Source organism: Carassius carassius, chromosome 50 (genome assembly GCF_963082965.1).
Source record: "Carassius carassius chromosome 50, fCarCar2.1, whole genome shotgun sequence".
Taxonomy (NCBI): domain Eukaryota; kingdom Metazoa; phylum Chordata; class Actinopteri; order Cypriniformes; family Cyprinidae; genus Carassius; species Carassius carassius.
In genome coordinates, this window is record NC_081804.1 from 2,557,430 (window position 1) to 2,580,541 (window position 23,112).

The window sequence follows — 23,112 nt, forward strand, 5'->3', positions numbered from 1 at the left end:
GTAAACAAGGGCACCAAGCTTCTCGTCAGGGAATTTGAAGTTTTGCTGGACCTTGCCACCAAGTCGAAGATCACACTCCTATGGTCCACTATAACCTGCATGTTTATGGTCGCGTATCCCTTTCGCGATATTTCCTCCCGATCAATCACTGATGGATTGGCGATAGGGATGAGTGTGCCATCCACCAGGATGTAATCCCCGGCATGGCGCAGAAGGGCATTGGTGACTGTGTGGACACACCTACACACCGAGGTCTTGATTAGGCCGTAGCCCTCTCCCACGACCTCGATGAATCTCTCTGTAGCAAAATAAATAAATAAATAATAATAATTAAAAAAAAACGTAGCCCTGGGCTTCAGGGCTTAAAGTAGAATTCCGCCGCGTTAGCCTGGCCACCGCAGGTCTGGGAAGGTCCAGATGCTCCACAATGAGTTGTCTTGGGAGGCGAATTTATTTTTAATATAGCCACGTCAGGCAAAATGTCAAAAGGGCTTAAGTTTTGCCGAATAAAAAACTGACATGGACTAAACGGCTCCGAGTCCGGCTCCGTCTTTGATTCAATACAAGGACATGTTGGATCGCTGCTATAGTTGGTCGCTTACTGGACACCACCATGCTTACCCATTTAAAAAATCTTAGCCATTTAGAGCCAAATTGTTTGCCAGATTTTAATTATCAAAAAAATTATTGCCAATTCGCTTTAATTACATTACGAAAAAGCCTAGGCTAATTACCACCTTATTAGTTCTGTAACCACATAAAGTCAACTTTATAAATAGGCCTGTATCCATTGCGAACATAATTTATTATGAGTCTTAAAAAATAACAGAACATCATTGTTGAGCCACAAAATTGTCAACATACCATAGTTTGACTTGTACTTCGCTGCGCTGGTTGCTAAAGACTGCTGTACAGTAGCGTCAGAGAGAGAGCTACGAATGGTCCAGACCAACCTTACGAAAGTGTGACTTACAGAAGATATACTTAGCGTACGAACGTGTCGGGAACCGTGCCATAAGGTTAAGAGAGAGGTTAAGGAATAGGTTAAGAACTACTTAGCGATAAGAATGTTTTGGGGAACCGGGCCCAAAACATTTATTTAGTTGCCAGTAGCAGATCTAGGACCGCAGTTCTAGTACCCTGTTGGTTTAGTTTGCGGTCACTTTACTTTGTATATAGCATGAATATATTAATCTCAGTAGTATTTGTTTTTAAATGTGATTTTTTTTTTATTCAAAATGCAGCAGAGGTTAATTACTAAGTGTGCTTTGATTCAGAATTTTACATTTAACCTGTTAGTCAGCACCCCCCATTATGGGACTCACAGCTGAAAGTGCTCTAACTAACTTATAATTGTAATAGTTTCCTACTTCAGTGTGTTACAAACATAATTGTGGTGTCTTTAGAAAGAAGACCCTTTGGGCTTCACTTTTTATCAACCAGATTTGATAATGCTCAAAAATATTAAAAGTTATAGACACTGAAGTGCCTTGAATTTTTTTTACCACTCTTAAATATTTTTTTATTTGATATAAAAATACATGAAATAAGTCCTGGAGCAATCTAGAAAAGTAATGGGTTGAAAGCCACATGTCTCATGAGTTTCTATTTCAAATCTGAATAAAATATCATGAAAAATGAGACTCCTGCAAACATTTTTCTGAGACTATGTCTACGCCCCCCACCCCCCCAAATATAAGAAAATATATTTCCCAATAGTATTGAAGGCTTCTACAAACTATTTAGTCAGTAAACATACCATTGCATAGTTTTTTTCAATTATAAAACACTAGACATAAACTTAGACATCATATAAATGATTTATTTGAGGACTAGAAAAATACAATAAGAATAATTTGAGTAAGAAAAATAAGAATAATAAGAAAAATAAAAAAAGATTTAACATTGTTTGCCAATATAGAACATCCTGAGATTGCTAGAGATGCATATTTTACAATGAATTACGATACAAATAAGTGCTGATGTGCTGATGGATGCAGATGGTAATAACACAAATGTGCCGAAGTAAATAATCCACTCTCCCTATTCATATAGACGCGTTCACTTTGATAGCCGTGACCATTCAGTAATAGCGAGCTGATTTGGGCTGATTTGCACTAAAACAGATGGTAATCATGCACATACATTCACATTCAACATAAAACACACTCTCACATATATAAAAACTCGCTAAAATAAAAAGAAAGACAGGAATTTGCGATCGCTGTAAGTTCCGCCTCCATCAGCTGACAGGTGCGTCAGAGCGCGTCACCAGCTCTCAGGAGAGAGCACCAAATTCAAATAAACTATTTTCCGCCTATTTTTCATTCATTCTTTTTTCCGGTGGATCGCCTCATTCTGTTTGTGACACTGTACGCTGCAAAACCGTGCCGTGTTTTTACTACCAAGTTTTCGACCGTGAGTTATTCCATAACGGACGCAAACAATTCTGTCCCTGAAGAAATGAAATGTAAACAAAGGAATTATGATCCATATTACAACGTTATTGCTTCGTTGGACTAAACGTGCTTCATGAGATGTCGTTCAGTGGACCCTTACCCTTCTAACTAAACCGGGATTTACAGCTGTGGATGTGTTTATGACTCCTTATTACGACGGATCTGGTATGTACAGCGTTTTCATTTCATTTCAGCGTTTTTTTATGTGTACTGCTTACACAAATGTAGCAAATACAGTCTTTATAAGCTTTCCATTGAAAAACAGCGATCTGTCGTCGATGCTTGAGGCTGAGATCTTTATAATAATACATAGTTTGTCAAGATTAAATTTGTCCTGTTTCATTTAATCTATTCATAATCACTGGCATGTGCGTGTGGGAGAGGCTTTGAGGACGAGGACGTTCTGGTGCAGGTTAACAGGTATGAATTTACAAAAAATATAAATGAAATATCAATTTTGTAAAATTGATGTATATCAATTTTAAAACAATTGTAAAAAATGAAGAACCTTAAAAGTCTCTTGAATTATACAGTATATTGATTAACCTCCTTAAGGCGAATTAGCTCATTATCAGGTAAGTTAAAGTTGGAATCAGCATATGGAGGCTTATTTACTGAATCGATGACGTCACTTACATGGGGAGTGTAATCTGCTGAAAACAAGTTCAAACGTGTTTTGGTCTTTCGTGATAAACAGATATTAATACAAATTGTTCTGTGATTTCAGGAGGACAGAAAGAAACTCTACAGAACAGAATTGAAGCTCCAAGATTTCAACATTTCCGAAGGGAGATACTGACTTAGAAATTCAGGTGAACTGAAGAAGCTCATGAACTACATTAATATGCCTTTTTCAGAATATATTTCAACAATTTTAAGAAGTCCCTGACATCAAAACTTAAGTCACACTCAACCAAAAACAAAAAATATAGTTTTGGTTTTCTTAAGATTATATTATTAGTAGTGCTGTCAACGTTAACGCGTTAACGCATGCAATTAATTTTTGTCTGGTTTAACGTGTCAAAATATTTAACGCAATTAATGCAGCATCCGTATTTTCTGCCATCCGTTGGCTAGCTTTACATTATATGATCGCGCTCTTATTCATTTAAATGCTTTTAAACATTTCAAGCGCGGCAAGACAAAAGAGAATGCGCTGTCTATGAATGCCCTTATGTGACACACACACACACACACACACACACACACACACGGGAAGTCATGGGAAGTCGTGGCCTAATGGTTAGAGATGGTTAGCGCTTGAACTAACAATAAACATCCCAAAGTGCCAGTTTTGTCGATTATCCTCATAAGAGCAATCTTAAATGATTTATATAAAGTCTAAAATGAACAAAAAGAGTTGTGAGAGAATGAGGCGAGATCCATAGACAGTATATAAACGGTGAGATCCGCGTGTCTGTCTGCTCTTAAAGGGACAGCAGCCAATAAAGCTTCCTGTCAGTAAAGTTAAAGAACAAAGGGAACAGAGAAAATGACTCGCTGCTCTTGACTAAATAACTTTTGTAGCTTTAATAAGGATTAACTATTTAATTTATAGTTTATGCAGTGCAGACTGCATATAACTTTGATAACTTTATTAAATTTCTGTATATTTCCTAACTGTTAAGACAGGAAGGGCAGGAGTAAACATGACATTTATTATGGGTTTATGTTAGCATTGTTTTAAGTTTACTTAAATTAAAAACTGTTATATTTTTGAAGCCTAATAATAAATGTAAAAAAAAAATAAAAAAAATAATCAGTAGCTGTATTAATATCAGTTATACTGGCCTTCATTCATAAAAATATGTCATTTAAACAAGTATTTAAATTTAACTGTGAAATTATTACATTAAAAAATATATTAAAAACGTACAAAAACATTTCTTTTTGTATTGCGATTAATTGCGATTAATCACAGAAAAAATGTGTGATTAATCTAGTTAAAGTTTTTAATCGATTGACAGCACTAATTATTAGTAGTAGAATTTGTATATTACATATGTTATTATAATTGTTATATATTATTCTGTCTTTTATCTGTATTTTACCTCTGTTCTAGCTGGTTTCCTTCTGATAAACCTGGAACTGCAGAGTAAATATTGTTGGCTCTGTGACAGGTTGCTTGTTTTGTTCCTAGACTCTTCAGTGATGATGAGCAGAGTTGGAGTGAACCTACTGTCAGACCGTGAGTACTGTGGGGTTTCAGTCAGGGCCTTCAGTAAACAACTGTAAGATACCTGTACACATCTTAGACATCTCTGTTACAGCTAACGGAGCCGTATGTGTAGTGCACATATTATGACACACACAGTCTCTCAAAAATGACGGCTGATCAACAACTTCAGCTGTAGTAGGGCTGGACGATTATGGCCTAAAATCAAAACCTCGATTAATTGAACATTTTACCTCTATTACGATTAATGAACGAATTTTTTTTTTTTTTTTTTTTTTTTTGCCCTCATAGTTCACTGACAAGGTTTGTACTGTAAATATGATTGACTATTAAAGGTGAGACATTTTTTCCTATTGAAAGAGCAATCTGACATCATAGCTCACTATCAGCAGTTATTTTATCTATGTTCGTAACATTTCTTACAGATTATTGCTCGGTGTAAGAGATAAATAAAGATCAGATAAAGATAAATTAGCACAGTACCAGTACGAGTGATTGCGTGTGTGAATTAGTCATTCTGTCTCTATATTATTGTGAAGCTGTGGGTTGTAAATAGCATAGTTCCTTCAAAAGTAGAAAAATATGCTATGAGTTTTGAGATTCTAAGCTACTTTAATGATAAATCACAGGACAGTGCTGACAACTAGTTTCTGCGTTCCTCTGTGCCCGCGATCTTCACAGCTAACGTTACTGTTTATATGAGTGTTTGTGCCACAATGCAGCTGTGTGAACTAGGGCTGTCAAAATGGCTTGAAAACTAAATTCGAATTTGCAATTAAATATTATCCAAATTCAAATTATATTGGAATTTAAAATGAATAATTTTAGTTAGAGTGAAGACAAGCTTTTGGCTTCTCTTCTGATATATCCCTTAATTTTACACGGCGAGTCCAAGGTTAAAAGAAGACGTCCCTCTCTAGAAAATGCGTGAAATATGCGTTCTGTGTGAATGGCTTGGTTTCCGTTTTGACGTGAATAAGATCTTCTCCACATTCTCTTTTTCCGTTATATTTTGAATGAACATCGCAGAAGCGCTGCATTAAGTTGCTTCAACTATGTGTTAAAAAAATTATAATGCAATGACACTTTTATATTGTCATCGCATCTCATGCGCCACTGATAAAGGCCAAAGTATAATTTGGCCATCCGCATCCGCGCACCATCCGCATTATGTAATTTTCGTCATTAAGAGGGCTCGCGGACAGCCGCGCATCCGTCCACACGGTCTCAAAAAGTGCCTGCATGCGGACGGGGTGTGCGGCTGTCAACAGCGCATGCACGAGGTGAATGATGACAGAAGTGGTAACGTTACTGCTCATCGAGCCCGTCAGCCTTCTGAAAGCTGTGCGGATGAGACTGTTTAAGATTGAACAGAACACGAAATGTGAAGTATACCAGAGGCGGACCTTAAAGCTGCCTCCTTAACGGACACCTACAATTCGAATGCAACATTTTTGCATTCGAATGTGGATTTTTTTTATTCTAGAAATATTCTTAATTTATTTTTTGACAGCCCTAGCGCGACCATGGTAGCTCGATATAATAATACACATCCGATCATCTAATCACTTGATTGTCCAAACCATTTTAGTGAAGACGCAAGGCCATCAGTATGTGTTGAAAGGCGTTCACCTCCGTGTTTTGCTTTTATGTCACTGACTGGACGGGGCAGAGTCATGTGGCTACACACGCGCTAGTATGCTTTTAAGGGGGAAGTATTAACAGGATTAAAAAACCGAAATAACCGGCATGGGAAAATTACGTCGGTTAGAGGTTCTGAATTTCGGTTTCGATTACTTTTCGATTAATCGTCCAGCCCTAAGCTGTAGGCTTGATTAGTATGGGTAAAAGGGATAGTTCACCCCAAAATTAAAAATTTGCTGTTAATTTACTCTCCCTCAGGTTATCCAAGGTGTGGGTGACTTTTTGGTAACAAGGTGTGCTAGGTGTGCTATTTGATCGCAATCTTTCCTTAGAAAGCCACGTTTCTAGCATTTGTAAAACTGCATTTTTCCATCTCAAAAATATATCTAAATTACGGCCTATGCTCTCAATGTCAAATGCAGAAATGTTAATCCATGCATTTATGACCTCAAGGTTAGATTATTGTAATGCTTTATTGGGTGGTTGTTCTGCACGCTTAGTAAACAAACTACAGCTAGTCCAAAATGCAGCAGCAAGAGTTCTTACTAGAACCAGGAAGTATGACCATATTAGCCCAGTCCTGTCAACACTGCACTGGCTCCCTATCAAGCATCGCATAGATTTTAAAATATTGCTTATTACTTATAAAGCCCTGAATGGTTTAGCACCTCAGTATTTGAATGAGCTCCTTTTACATTATAATCTTCTACGTCCGCTACGTTCTCAAAACTCAGGCAATTTGATAATACCTAGAATATCAAAATCAACTGCAGGCGGCAGATCCTTTTCCTATTTGGCGCCCAAACTCTGGAATAACCTACCTAACATTGTTCGGGAGGCAGACACACTCTTGCAGTTTAAATCTAGATTAAAGACCCATCTCTTTAACCTGGCATACACATAACATACTAATATGCTTTTATTATCCAAATCCGTTAAAGGATTTTTAGGCTGCATTAATTAGGTAAACCGGAACCGGAAACACTTCCCATAACACCCTATGTACTTGCTACATCATTAGAAGAATGGCATCTACGCTAATATTTGTCTGTTTCTCTCTTGTTCCGAGGTCACCGTGGCCACCAGATCCAGTCTGTGTCCAGATCAGAGGGTCACTGCAGTCACCCGGATCCAGTACGTATCCAGACCAGATGGTGGATCAGCACCTAGAAAGGACCTCTACATCCCTGAAAGACAGCGGAGACCAGGACAACTAGAGCCCCAGATACAGATCCCCTGTAAAGACCTTGTCTCAGAGGAGCACCAGGACAAGACCACAGGAAACAGATGATTCTTCTGCACAATCTGACTTTGCTGCAGCCTGGAATTGAACTACTGGTTTCGTCTGGTCAGAGGAGAACTGGCCCCCAACTGAGCCTGGTTTCTCCCACGGTTTTTTTCTCCATTTTGTCACCGATGGAGTTTCGGTTCCTTGCCGCTGTCGCCTCTGGCTTGCTTAGTTGGGGACACTTCATCTACAGCGATATCGTTGACTTGATTGCAAATAAATGCACAGACACTATTTAACTGAACAGAGATGACATCACTGAATCCAATGATGAACTGCCTTTAACTATCATTTTTGCATTATTGACACTGTTTTGCTAATGAATGTTGTTCAGTTGCTTTGACGCAATGTATTTTGTTTAAAGCGCTATATAAATAAAGGTGACATTGACATTGACAAACTTTGTGGATTCCAGTTGTGTGTGTGTGTGTGTACGTGTATATATATATATATATATATATATATATATATATATATATATATATATATATATATATATATATATATATATATATATATATATATATATATATATAGTGGTGGGAGGAGCACAAGACAGACACAGTGGGCGTGGCGTCAGGCCTTGGAGAGGCTTTTATTAACAGAAAATCAAATAAAACAGGGGATAAAGGTGGCCAAAGGGGAAGAGTGTCCAAAATAAACAGGCAATCTGGTGTCCCTTTCTCTTCACAATATCCCACAGATTCTCTATGGGGTTCAGGTCAGGAGAGTTGGCAGGCCAATTGAGCACAGTAATACCATGGTCAGTAAACCATTTACCAGTGAATGAAAACGAAATCTTCATCTCCATAAAGCTTTTCAGCAGATGGAAGCATGAAGTGCTCCAAAATGTCCTGATAACTAGCTGCATTGACCCTGCCCTTGATAAAACACAGTGGACCAACACCAGCAGCTGACATGGCACCCCAAACCATCACTGACTGTGGGTACTTGACACTGGACTTCAGGCATTTTGGCATTTCCTTCTTCCCAGTCTTCCTCCAGACTCTGGCACCTTGATTTCCGAATGACATGCAAAATTTGTTTTCTTCTGAAAAAAGACCTGTGGACCACTGAGCAACAGTCTAGTGCTGCTTCTCTGTAGCCCATTTCCTGCACACGCCTGTGCATGGTGGCTCTGGATGTTTCTACTCCAGACTCAGTCCACTGCTTCCGCAGGTCCCCCAAGATCTGGAATTGGTCCTTCTCCACAATCTTCCTCAGGGTCCGGTCACCTCTTCTCGTTGTGCAGCGTTTTTTGCCACACTTTTTCCTTCCCACAGACTTCCCACTGAGGTGCCTTGATACAGCACTCTGGGAACAGCCTGTTCATTCAGAAATTTCTTTCTGTGTCTTACCCTCTCGCTTGAGGGTGTCAATGATGGCCTTCTGGACAGCAGTCAGGTCGGCAGTCTTACCCATGATTGCGGTTTTGAGTAATGAACCAGGCTGGGAGTTTTTAAAAGCCTCAGGAATCTTTTGCAGGTGTTTAGAGTTAATTAGTTGATTCAGATGATTAGGTTAATAGCTCGTTTAGAGAACCTTTTCATGATATGCTAATTTTTTGAGATATGAATTTTGGGTTTTCATGAGCTGTATGCCAAAATCATCAGTATTAAAACAATAAAATACCTGAAATATTTTAGTTGGTGTGCAATGAATCTAAAATATATGAAAGTTTAATTTTTATCATTACATTATGGAAAATGAACTTTATTAATGAACTTTATCACAATATGCAAATTTTTTGAGAAGGACCTGTATATATATATTATAGTACATATAGTACATATACATATACACACACACACAAACAGCCAACCTGTAACCGGAAAGTTTACATTTACAACTGATGAGTAGTTTACACTTTAGATTAGGGGGTGCAGAAAGCTTTGTAAATGATTTATAACTTAATCTACAGAACATAGATAAAAATATTAACATCACTTATTAATAATCTATGAATGCATATTCATGTTTTGTAAATGATTAGTTCATCATTAGCTAATTACTTCAGTCAGTCGTGACATTCCGATGTATGTTATATCCCTGGATAACAACCTGTAAAATCTAATAACACAGGCTCATCCAGGTAACAGCAGTTGGCGCTACTCTTGCTTGAACTATTTTTTTCTTGGTGGAAGCTGTGCATTTGTTTAGTTAATAAAATATTAAAACTTTATTCAAAATTGTGTACAGTTGTTTAATATATCTTCCTGGTAAGGGTTGGGCCAATAGACGATGCCATCATCCATCGTTGCTGGCTGATAGACATGATGATGTTGCGCCGGCAAACAGTGTCATCAGCTCCAGTGTCTCACCCGTGCATCCGTTGTCATGCGACAGAGAAGTTACGTTCTATAGACAGTTGTGAACGCACTAACAGCTGGTTGCCCAGGCTTTGGATTAAATGTTATACTGTTGTAAGTAGTGTTCATTTTCCTGTACAGACTGAACATTTCGCTTCGTTAGACCTCAGTGTATCACCAGGAGCCACCGGTATTGATTTTGTCTTGTTTTTAAAGTGGGAGTACAATGGTGTTTCGTGTATTCAGAGTTGTTCACAGTGTTAAAGAGATGGATTATCATGCTAAACATGGCCAAAGTTTAAAAAATTAATTTAGAAGAATGACTGAGAATTTCTCTGCCGAAAATCTTATTTCCGGGTTGGTACAAGTTTCGGCTTATTTTTGGACCAAAATGTATTTTCCGACTAACCGACCCTCTCATGTCACATGGACTACTTTGATGATTTTTTTCTGACCTTTCTGTACAATGGACAGTATACTGTACACACAGTTTCAGTGGAGGGACTGAGAGCTCTCGGACTAAATCTAAAATATCTTAAACTGTGTTCCAAAGATAAACTGAGGTCTCACAGGTTTAGAACGACATGACGGTGAGTTATTAACAGTGTTGGGCAGTAATGCGTTATTAGTAACGCGTTACTGTAACGCAGTTACTTTTGACAGTAACCAATACTGTAACGCGTTACTTTTAAAATAAATTAACTCCATTACCGTTACCATATGGTGCATTGTCTGTTACTTTTTAAAAATTAATTAATTTTGACTGAAGTGCAGCCTAACCTGTTTGCAGCAGCGACGCATTGTAGGATTGGTGGATGCCAACCACTGTAAACATGAAGACGCACTGTGGCCGTGTTTCCGTTTATTGAAGTATGTGCGGCAGTCATGGCGAGTCAAGGCGAGAGCAACACCAGTTTCTCAAAGTGGAAATATGCTCATTATTTCACTTTAGTTAAGCATAAAGACAAAAACCTTTTAGTCAAATGTAAGCTGTGTCTTTCTGGTTCAAAAAGAGATAGGAGTAGTGAAAGCTGTATCTTGTCTTAGCAATGGAAGAATAATGATTAAATGCATGGATCAGAAGCAGAAGAAAAAAATAATGACAATGAAAATGCTAGCAGGGGCACGGATAACGTGCACAGAAATAGGCAATAAAGTTCAAGGTGTTATTTCGGGAGTACCTCTTAATGTGAGTATGGATGATATCAAAGGCAGTCTGAGTGAAGGCACAGTCATTTCTGCTAGAAGGCTACAGATGTGGAAAGACAATAAAAAAATGTGAAAGCATGAGCGTGATGATACAGTTTGAAGGGAATAATCTGCCGATAAAAGTAAAACTAGGATTTGTAAGCTTCTCAGTGAGAGAGTATGTACCTCCGCCTTTAAGGTGCTTCAAATGTCAACGCATGGTACATACTGCTAGTGTCTGTAAAGGGAAAATGCGTTGTGCAAAATGTGGGGGAGAACATGATTATGGAAAGTGTGAGGAGGGTGCAGAGATAAAATGTTGTAATTGCGGAGGAAGACACAGTGCAGCATATGCAGGATGCCCAGTACAACAAGAAGCCTGTGAAGTACAAAAAATAAAAACAGTACAACATTTAACATATGCAGAAGCAACTCGTAAGGTGAAGGGTGCAGTAGAAACAAAAAGGACTAATGTGCAAGGAACTATGGCAGAATCCTTTCTTCAGAAAGATGTAAATGATGTGAGAAATAAACCAGATCAACATGTTGTGATGAACAAAATTGATTTTGTGGCTTTTATTTGTGCGGTGGTTAATGGTACCTCGCAAGTGGAAAGGAAGTCAGATAAGATAAAGATTATTGTTGGGTGTGCTAATAAATTTCTGAAGTTAGCAGGTGTTAAAGCAGAGGAGGTCCATGAGATTTTGAAAGCTAAGGAAGGAAATGTTGCTTTGGATATGACTCAGAATAATACTTAGGTATATAATGTCTTTCCCATTACTACATTGGAGCGCCAGGAGCTTAATATCAAATGGGCAAGGTTTTGAAAAACATATTGTAGAAATGGGAAAATTGCCAGACATCATGTGTATTCAGGAGACATGGTTAAATAGCTCCTTGGATTTTAAATATCATTATATTTCTTCTCAATATCATTAACTCGTCGTTATCTTTAGGTCACGTCCCAAAACCATTCAAGCTGGCGGTTATCAAGCCTCTTATTAAGAAACCAAAACTAGATCCTAGTGTACTGGCAAATTATAGGCCTATCTCAAATCTTCCGTTTATGTCTAAAATATTAGAAAAAGTTGTGTCTGCTCAATTGAGCACCTTCCTGCATAAAAATGATCTGTATGAAGAATTTCAGTCAGGTTTCAGGCCCCACCATAGCACAGAAACTGCACTTGTTAAAATTACAAATGACCTGCTTCTTGCGTCAGATCAAGGCTGCATCTCATTTCTAGTTTTACTTGATCTTAGTGCTGCGTTCGACACCATAGATCATGACATACTCATAGATCGATTACAAAACTATACAGGTATTCAAGGGCAGGCTCTAAGATGGTTTAGATCCTACCTGTCCGATCGCTACCATTTTGTTTACTTAAATGGGGTGTCATCTCATTTATCATCAGTAAAATATGGAGTGCCACAAGGATCCGTCCTAGGTCCCCTTCTATTTTCAATATACATGTTGCCCCTTGGTAATATTATTAGAAAATACGGAATTAGCTTCCACTGTTATGCTGATGATACTCAGCTATATATCTCAACGAGACCAGATGAAACTTCCCAATTATCTAAGCTAACAGAGTGTGTTAAAAATGTAAAAGATTGGATGACAAATAATTTTCTCCAATTAAATTCGGATAAGACAGAGATATTAATTATTGGACCAAAAAACACCACACAGAATCTTGTAGATTACAATCTGCAACTAGACGGATGTACTGTTACTTCCTCTACAGTCAGAAATCTGGGTGTTATATTGGACAGCAATTTGTCTTTTGAAAATCATATTTCCAATGTTACAAAAACTGCATTCTTCCATCTTAGAAACATTGCCAAGCTACGAAACATGTTATCTGTTTCTGATGCAGAAAAGCTAGTTCATGCATTCATGACCTCTAGACTGGACTATTGTAATGCACTTCTAGGTGGTTGTCCTGCTTCGTCAATAAACAAGCTACAGGTAGTCCAAAATGCAGCAGCTAGAGTCCTTACCAGGTCAAGAAAATATGATCATATTACCCCAATTTTACAGTCTCTGCACTGGCTACCTATTAAGTTCCGTATCAGTTACAAATTATCATTACTTACCTATAAGGCCCTAAATGGTTTAGCTCCTGCGTACCTAACTAGCCTTCTACCACGCTACAACCCATCACGCACCCTAAGGTCACAAAACGATTTTGGTAGTTCCTACGATAGCAAAGTCCACTAAAGGAGGTAGAGCTTTCTCACATTTGGCTCCCAAACTCTGGAATAGCCTTCCTGATAATGTTCGGGGTTCAGACACACTCTCTCTGTTTAAATCTAGATTAAAAACGCATCTCTTTCGCCAAGCATTCGAATAATGTATCTCTTAAATTGTGAGTGTAGTTGCATCTGCATTTTTATTCTTTAGCTTGGGTTAAACTAATTTTACTTCAGTTTCAGCAGCTATGCTAATGATGTCTCTATTTTGTTTCTATGTTTTGCCACGGGATTAACATCCCGTGGTAACTAGGATTTACACAAGCTCCAGTCTGGATCCAGAACACCTGAGAAGAGATGATGCTGACCCTCAGAGGACCCCAGATGACGCTAACCTTGAATCAACAAACAGAACTAACAAATATTGCTACATGTGTGACTGCATCATATAATTACTATTAATTAATAATATTGATAGTTCATCATCTAGCTGACTACGTCTTGTATTATTATTTTTATTTTTCTAAAATCCTGTCAAACGTGCACAAACTACTAGCTACTACTAAATATTTTAGAAACATAATTTTCTGTAAAGTTGCTTTGTAACGATTTGTATTGTAAAAAGCGCTATACAAATAAACTTGAATTGAATTGAATTGAATTAAGATTGATGGATATGTAGTTGAAAGGAGAGACAGAGAAGATGGAAGAGGTGGAGGATGTGCAACATTTATTAAACAGAGCATAGCATATAAAAGAGTATTCACAAGTAAAAGTTTAGAATGTGTAACCATAGAAGTATTGGGAAAACATGAAGGAATCAGAATTACATATTTCTACAATCCATGTAAAGAAATAAGTAATGCTATATTAAAAGAAATGATGGGTAATATTCAGGGCAAATTTATCATATGTGGGGATTTTAATGCACATAATGGTCTTTGGGGTAGTAAAAATACAGATAACAATGGGGTAATCATAGAAGAATTTTATGGAAGAAAACTCACTTGTGTGCTTGAATGATGGGAAACCAACAAGAATGGATATAGTTAAAGGTGGTATGTCATGTTTGGATCTAACAATAATGTCAGCAGCTTTAGCTGGTAAGTGTACTTGGAGTGTACTTGACGATAACTTGGGCAGCGATCATTGGCCTGTAATATGTGAGATCCAGAGTACTGTTCAAAATGAAAATATGGGTCAATTTGCAAGATGGGGATTTAGGCAGGCAGTGAGAGAGAGGAATAAGGCATTCCGGATTTTAAATAGTAATAACTCAAGATACCGTAATAGAATATCAGAAAAAAGGGCTACTGCAAGGAAGGTAATTAAAAGCGCAAAGAGAAAGGCTTGACAGGAATTCTGTAATACAATTGGGAGAGAAACTGGAATAAATGTGGTTAGGAGAATGATTAGGAAAATGAATGGTGTTAATAGTTGTAAGAAGATTCCTGTAAGTGAAGAGGAAGGGAAAGTGGACATAACAAATAAAGAGAAGACAGAAGTCCTAGCTAAAACTTTTTCTAAAGTCCATAGTATTGAAAATTTAAGTGACAAATTTTTAAATAGAAGACAGGAATTAAGCAGAATATATGAGAATGTTCGTGTGAAAAAACAAGGAGCTGAAAATAGTATGGATGAGGATTTTAATGCTTTTGAGTTAAAAATAACTATTAACAACTCAAAGAACTCCAGGGAAAGACATGATTACTTATAGTATGTTAAAAAATTTACCAGAGGTAGCAATTAAAACAATGTTGGATTTATATAATCATATATGGAATGAAGGTTATTTACCCAAAGATTGGAAAAGTGCAATAGTAATACCAGTAGTGAAACCAGGTAAGGATGCAACAAAATCTAATAGCTACAGGCCAATCACTCTTACATCTACATTATGCAAAGTAATGGAGAAAATGTTAGTAAGAAGGTTAAATTATTTTCTGGAAAAGAAAAAAATATTAACACCAGTTCAGTGTGGTTTTAGGAAAAAAAGAACAACAATGGATGCTCTTTTATTGTTTGGAAATGAGGTTAGGAAGGCACTAATAATGAAGGAGTTTCTTGTTGCAGTTTTCTTTGATATTGAAAAAGCGTATGACACTCTATGGAGGGAAGGACTGTTAATTAAGTTAGATAGAATTGGTGTAGGAGGGAGAATGTATAACTGGATATTAGATTTTTTATTTGAACGTACATTTCAGGTAAGAATAGGTGAAGAAACATCAGCATCATATGGTATCCTGAATGGTACCCCACAAGGAAGCGTGATTAGGCCAATTTTATTTAATTTAATGATCAATGAAATATTTGAAAAAGTTAAACCAAGCATTGGGAAGGCGTTGTATGCGGATGATGGTGCTATATGGAAAAGAGGTAGGAATATAGGAAATGTAATTGAAGGAGTACGAGAAACCATAAATGAAGTTGAAAGATGGTCAGTAGATTGGGAATGAAGTTTTCAGTATCAAAAACTCAATATATGGTTTTCTCAAGGAAAAAGAAAATTGAACAGATTACATTGAAGTTATATGATCAACGGTTAGAAAGAGTGATAGAGTTTAAGTATCTTGGTTTAATCTTTGATGAGAAGATGACTTGGAAACAACAAATTAAGAAAATTGAAAATAAATGCAAAAGAGTAATAAATTGTATGACCTCAATATCTAAATATGAATGGGGAGCAAGGAAAAGTGCAATGTTTTGTATATATCAAGCCTTAGTACGTTCTAGCATAGATTACGGATGTGCAGTGTATGGTGATGCAGCTAAATCTCAGTTAAAGAAACTGGAGAACATATAATCTAGAGCACTTAGAATCTGCTGTGGAGCTATAAGATCAACTCCTCTAGATGCTGTCAGGGTTGAAATGGGGGAAATGCCGTTAGACCTGAGAAGAGAAAAGCTTGCAATGATGTATTGGGCTTACTTAAAAGGTGGTAAGAAGAATCATTGTACAGGTGTAATATTAAATGACTGTTGAGAATACAAAAAGAATGGAGGAAATAGCTTTGGCTGGAAATATGGACAGTGGGTCAAGGATTATGGTATAGAAGATGAAGCAAATTGTCCTAACATGCCATTAAGTGGTGTGGCAGTGTGGAATATTACTGAACCTGTTGTTGAAATGAAAATTATTTGAGGCTCGGGAAAAAGCAGAAGAAATATGCAGTAATAGTTATAGAGTTAATGTTTTCATGTGAGAAAACTTTAATTCTTTTGTGCAGATTTACACAGATGGATCTAAGGATCCAATTGAGCAAAAAGTGGGCATAGGAGTGTATATTCCAAATTTTAAGACAGAAATAAGCTTGAGGCTAAGTAACAAACTGTCTGTGTACTCTACTGAGCTAACTGCAATTATAGTAGGACTACAATGGGTTGAACAGGTTAGGCCAAAAAGGATTTTAATTTGCTCAGATTCTTGATCAGCTCTTAAAAGTATAAAGTCTACAAAAAGTGATAGAGAAGATTTGTTAGTGGAAATTTATACTTTATTGTACAGATTGAAAATGGAAGGTATAACTGTATATTTTTGTTGGGTGCCAGCACATATTGGGATAATAGGGAATGAAATTGCTGATAAATTAGCAAAAGAGGCATTAAAGAAAAACATGGTGGAAGGTAAAGTCCCTTTGGGTAGAAGTGAAATAAAATCTGAGATTAATAGGAAATTAATACAAGAATGGCAACAAAGATGGGAAAATAGCAAAACAGGTAGGTGGTTTTATAGTATTGAGAAATCAGTAGGGAAAAAAGTACAGTTCCCCATCGAGGGAGAGACGATGCGTCGATAACGCTTTGGGAACGCATTCTGCGTGAGTGTGTCTGAAGCATCCATGTCAACTAGTCCAATGGCGAGAGTGAGTGTCAGGAGTGACGTCACGACCAGGAATTGATAAAAACCCCAACCGGAGCAACCGGTGTTAGCTTTCTGTGCCTCAGCAAGCAAGCGATCTGTGTCAAACCTGTCTGTCATATTTACTGTTGTCTTGTTCAAAGTTTATATATCATGGCGAAGCAACTATTCAAACCGTGTGCTTCTCCCTGCCCGCGTTATTTAACGGGTGGCGATACACACGAGCTTTGTGTAGTTTGTTTGGGAGTGGAGCATGCATTACTCGCTTGTCACTCTTTGATGAGAAGAGCGGCGAGCCTCGCGCTCCTCAGGGTGCAGGACCCGCTTCTGCCGAGGCAGAACGGAGAATGCATTCCTGGGGTTCGCAAATGGATCTCTCAGCGGGGTTGGAGACGGGTCCGAGGGCTCTTTCTCCTCCCTTACCTGGGAGATCCATAGCTCAAACTCCGGTGTCGGAAGCCCGCCCCGCGGCTTCTTCCGCCCGGGGGGAGAGCTCATTGCTTCGTTGCTCTAGCTCCGAGGAGTTAGATGTAACGGGCAGTGAAGGTGACACAATCAGGGGGGGAGAGGATTCACCATCTCTTTCCCCAGCATATGAGGAGTTGGTTGATGTATTAACACGAGCTGTAGATAAGTTACATATATCTTGGCCATCTGATAAACAGAGCGCTCGTCCTAAAAGCAAATTAGACGAGCGTTTTCTGTCTTCTAAAACATCTCCTACATCACGGGGTCTCCCTTTTTTCCCTGATCTTCACAGTGAGCTGTCTAGATCGTGGAATAAGCCATATTCTAAGTTAAAAAAAGTTTTCTCCCTCACCGATCTAATCCTGATGCTGCTGGGCGTGCAAGGCAGCCCCAGCCTTCATGCTTCTCATATCGTGTTTTTCAAAAAGAGAGTGTTGCGTCTCGCGCTCCTCCTCAAAAATCACGGGGACCGAGCCAGCACTCACAGCCAAAGCAATCTAAGCAGAAGCCGGAACTGAGGACCGTTCTTCTCGCTAAGAAAGCTTCGGCTCAGAAGAAAAGGTCCTGACGCCAACTGGGTCAGACCTGTGAGGGCAGCCCCAACCGAGACGGTGCGGTGTACACCTCAGTATACGGTGCCCGTCCGGTCTCGGTGCTCTCACGGGGCCGTCCTGCCAACCCCGCCACCCTTGGTGCCTCGGGGCGCAGCGGTCTCCAGCGGGTCTCTGGTGCTGTGTCTCTCAGACGCTGCGTTGGGCTCGCTCCCTCTGAGGGGGGTTCAAGAGCAGTTAGCTCGGGTGGTTCCTGCGCTTCGGCTTCAGGTCCCCGCACTAGCTGTTCAAATTACACCAGAGGCCAGCCTCGAGAGGCTGGTTCTCTTAGTAGAATGTCTGACAGAATGGAAAAGTCTGCCGAATATATCTCAATGGGTCCTGCAGATAGTAGAGAAGGGTTACAGAATCCAGTTCGGTTTTCGTCCCACTCGCTACAATGGGGTGTTGCTCACAGTAGTGCATCCCGAGCAGGCTCTGGTCATGGAGCAAGAAGTGAAATCTCTTTTAATGAAAAATGCTATAGAGCAGGTATATCCTCCTGACAGGGCATCGGGTTTTTACAGCCGTTATTTCATTGTTCCAAAAAAGGATGGAGGGCTGCGTCCCATTTTAGATCTTCGTCTGTTGAATCGTACAATTCAGAAATTAAAATTCAAGATGCTGACACTCAAACAGATCGTGACTCAAATCCGATCCGAGGACTGGTTAGTCACGATAGACCTAAAAGTTGCGTACTTCCATATCTCCATCCTCCCTCAGCACAGGAAGTTCCTAAGGTTTTCTTTCGGGGGCAAAGAATACCAGTATCGGGTACTTCCCTTCGGTCTAGCTCTCTCACCCCGCACATTCACGAAATGCATAGATGCAGCTCTGGCCCCGCTCAGGCTGCAGGGCATACGTATTCTGAATTACTTGGACGACTGGTTGATTTTAGCGGAATCAGAACAGTTGGCGGTTCGGCATCAAGATGTCGTCCTCGCTCATATGCAGAAGTTGGGTTTGAGGCTCAATACCAAGAAGAGTGTGCTATCTCGATTACAGAGGACCACTTTTCTTGGGGTGGTATGGGATTCGGTCATGATGCGAGCCGCTCTTTCGCCCGCTCGTGTAGCCAACATCCTCACAGCCACATCAGAGCTAAAGCTAGGCCAGTCACGCACTGTAAAACAGTTCGAGAGATTGTTGGGTCTCATGGCAGCAGCGTCCAATGTTATCCCCTTTGGCCTGCTGGGCATGAGACCTTTACAGTGGTGGCTCAGGACCAGAGGGTTCTCCCCGAGGGGAAACCCACTTCGTACGATCAAGATCACGCGGCGGTGTCTCCGCGCCTTGGTCATATGGAGAGAACACTGGTTCCTGTTCCAGGGTCAGGTATTGGGAGCTCTTTGTCATCGGGTTGCCATCTCGACAGATGCTTCCCTTACCGGCTGGGGAGCGGTAATGGAAGGCCGCTCAGCGCAGGGTCTGAGGGAGAGCCTTCATCTCTCTTGGCACATCAACTGCCTGGAGATGATGGCGGTCTTCAAAGCTTTGAGGCACTTCCTGCCAGACCTGAGGGACCATCATGTGCTGGTCCGCACAGACAATACATCGGTGGTCTCTTACATCAACCGTCAGGGGGGTCTGCGCTCGCGCCCACTCTGCAAATTAGCGCACCAGATCCTCCTGTGGTCCCTGGGGAAATAATGCTTTCTGAGGGCAATGTATATACCAGGGACTCAGAATATTGGAGCAGGCACCCTGTCGAAGCAGGTGCTGAGGTCAGGGGAATGGAGGCTTCACCCCGAGGTGGTGGAGCTCATATGGGAATCTTATGGCCAAGCAGAAGTGGATCTGTTTGCGTCTCAGTACACGACGCACTGTCCACTATGGTTCTCCCTTACTCATCCAGCCCCCCTGGGGTTAGACGCTATGGTACAGACGTGGCCGAGGCTACGTCTGTACGCCTTTCCCCCTGTTGCTCTGCTCCCAGGAGTTCTGGAGAGAGTCCGCCAGGACAGAGTAAGTCTACTTCTCGTAGCTCCACACTGGCCGAGTCGAATCTGGTTTGCGGACCTGATTCATCTCCTCGACGGTCCTCCCTTGGAGATCCCAATCAGGAAAGACCTTCTATCTCAGGCCGGGGGTACTATATTTCACTATAGTACTATAAGGGGGCGCAACTCATAGAGAGTGGTCTCTCAACTGAGGTTGTGGAGACCATTCTTAGCTCCAGAGCTCCAACTACGAGGAAACTTTATAGACTCAAATGGAATGTTTTTTCTTCTTGCTGTTACCAACATCAGTGTGACCCCGTCCACTGCTCTGTTGGCTCAGTTCTTGAGTTTTTACAGGACCGCTTCACTTCTGGTCTTTGTCCATCCACCTTAAAAGTTTACGTGGCGGCCATTTCGGCTTTCCACGCCCCAGTGGGTGGTGTATCTCTGGGTCGTGACCCTCTTATCTCTCGTTTCCTTCGTGGCACCTTGAGGCTGAGACCTGCAACTCGTACTAGAGTGCCGGCCTGGGACCTGGCTATAGTTTTAGAAGGCCTTTCTAGGGCTCCTTTTGAACCCCTAGATTCTGTCTCTGAGAAGTTTCTTTCGTTTAAGCCTACTTTTCTCCTTGCTATTTCGTCCCTAAAAAGAGTCGGAGACCTTCAGGCTCTCTCGGTTTCTCCCACCTGCCTTGAATATGCACCTGGGATGGTCAAAGCATTTCTCTACCCTAAGCAGGGATACGTCCCTAAGGTACCGACCGTTGTTCCGAGACCTATTGTTCTGCAAGCTTTCTGTCCTCCCCCGTTTGCATCATCGGACCAGGAAAAGTCTAACCTCTTGTGCCCGGTGCGAGCATTGGACACTTATGGTCATCGGACTTCTTCTTTTCGGAAATCCGATCAGCTGTTTGTTTGTTTCGGGTCACCTAAGATAGGTCTTCCGGTCACTAAACAGACACTTAGTAAGTGGATAGTTGGGGCTATCCTTCTTGCCTATGAGTCTTCTGACCTACCGTGCCCTTTGGGGGTCAGAGCTCATTCTACTAGGAGTATGGCGGCCTCTAGAGCCTTATTATCTGGGGCCTCTCTTCAGGATGTTTGCGATGCGGCAGGCTGGTCCTCGCCACTCATATTCGTCAGGTTTTATAGCCTAGACCTGGACGCTACTCCCGGGTCTCAGGTTTTTAATTCTTGAGCCGTTGGTTTTTTCTGGCTGACACTTAGGCACTTGTAATATGGCGGTTTCGGTATTCTCGTTCCCAAAGCGTTATCGACGCATCGTCTCTCCCTCGATGGGGAACGTCTTGGTTACGTCTGTAACCTCGGTTCCCCGAGAAGGGAACGAGACGATGCGTCTCCCTGCCATACTTCCTTCGTTCCTGTGATCGACTTGCTTCGGCACTGTCGAAGCTAACACCGGTTGCTCCGGTTGGGGTTTTTATCAATTCCTGGTTGTGACGTCACTCCTGACGCTCATTCTCGCCATTGGACTACTTGACATGGATGCTTCAGACGCACTCACGCAGAATGCGTTCCCAAAGCGTTATCGATGCATCGTCTCGTTCCCTTCTCGGGGAACCGAGGTTACAGATGTAACCGAGACGTTTTTTTGAAGATATAGAAAAGAAGTAATGATATCTAGATAAAGATTTGGACATACAGGATTAAACTCAACATTAGCATTAATGGGGAAGCATGAAAGTGGGATTTGTAACGAATGTAATATTTTAGAAACAGTTGAGCATGTGCTTTTTAATTGTGGTAAATATGATGGTCAGCGTGACAGTCTTTTTAATAGCATTAAAAATAGGCCAGTGAGCGTTGTGGATCTTCTGGGGAAGGGTTTAAGTGACAATCAGATATATAGCGCTATTTTAATCTTTTTGGACGTTACACGTCTATGCTACAGGATATAGAAATATAGGGTCTGAGGGTGAGATGTACGGTGCATCTGCCTGCCTTAAAGGCTGAGGAGCCCAGTGTGGACGTTGGAGGAGCTGAACAGCAGCGTCAGCTGAAGCCTGGGCTCTGATCCTTTGGGGTGGGTGGGGTATCCACCTCCCTTCAATTTTTTGAAAACAATACAGATTCATCACCCAGGTGGATAAAATATTCAGTAGGTGGAGGTAATGCTCCTATGGAGTGAACGGCCAAACAACTAAAAGAAGAAGAAGTACTCAAGATGCATCATCCTGGGTACTAGATCATTGTGGAAAGTCATGGACAAAGGATAGGGTTTGTTGCATCTCCCTGTTAGTGTCGCAAGTAGGCCTTTTTCAGGTTAGTTTCCCAATTCTGAGAAAAGGATTTGCTTTTTATAAAGGGGTTTTATTGTTGTCCTTTGTTCATCAGCATGCTAGCAGTCGTGGTCTCGTGTGGTAAGCAACCATGCGTTTTGCTACATTGGAATTCTCTCTCGGTATGTACTGTATGATGGGAGGTTGTCATGTGTTTTGTGAGTGTAATGTAGGTCATCTTTGTATTATGTTCAGCAGGTGTAACTAGACCTCCAGGGGTTTCCAGTACCTTGGTTGAAGACGAATGCACATCAGTATGACTGCACTGCTGCTTTGTTTTTAGTGTTTGTTGTTTAACTGTTGTGATATGAATGTCTTGGTTTATACCAGTTAATTATGTGATTTATGAGTAGGAACTTTTAAAGAGGGGGTTTTATACTTTCAGTGTGTCCACTTGGGGTAGTGTGGTGTTTGGCCAATAGTATTGCTTTCACAATTGAGTGGTTTGTGGTATGGTGTGAGGTGTGGTGATAATCCAAAAGGCCCCTGCTGGTCATTTTTCTCCTCCTGGTCATTTTGTAACTGGTAGACTTGTGTATTAGGCATGTTTTATATTGTATCCAAAAAACTAGGGCTGTGAATCTTTGGGTAGGCAGCGATTCTATTGACGATTCACAGGTTTTCGATTCAAGAACAATTTTTGCAAATTTAGAATGATTCGATTCACAATTAAATTCAATTCGACTCGATTATGTC

At 40.3% G+C, this 23,112-nt stretch overlaps 1 long non-coding RNA gene across 1 annotated transcript; it reads left to right on the forward strand.

The window, feature by feature from the left end:
* The first annotated feature begins 3,076 nt into the window (after positions 1-3,076).
* LOC132133463 (uncharacterized) lies at positions 3,077-10,127 on the forward strand. The gene is made up of 3 exons (XR_009429155.1): positions 3,077-3,271; positions 4,522-4,647; positions 9,792-10,127. It is a non-coding gene; the product is annotated as an uncharacterized LOC132133463 (long non-coding RNA).
* The last annotated feature ends 12,985 nt before the right edge of the window (positions 10,128-23,112 follow it).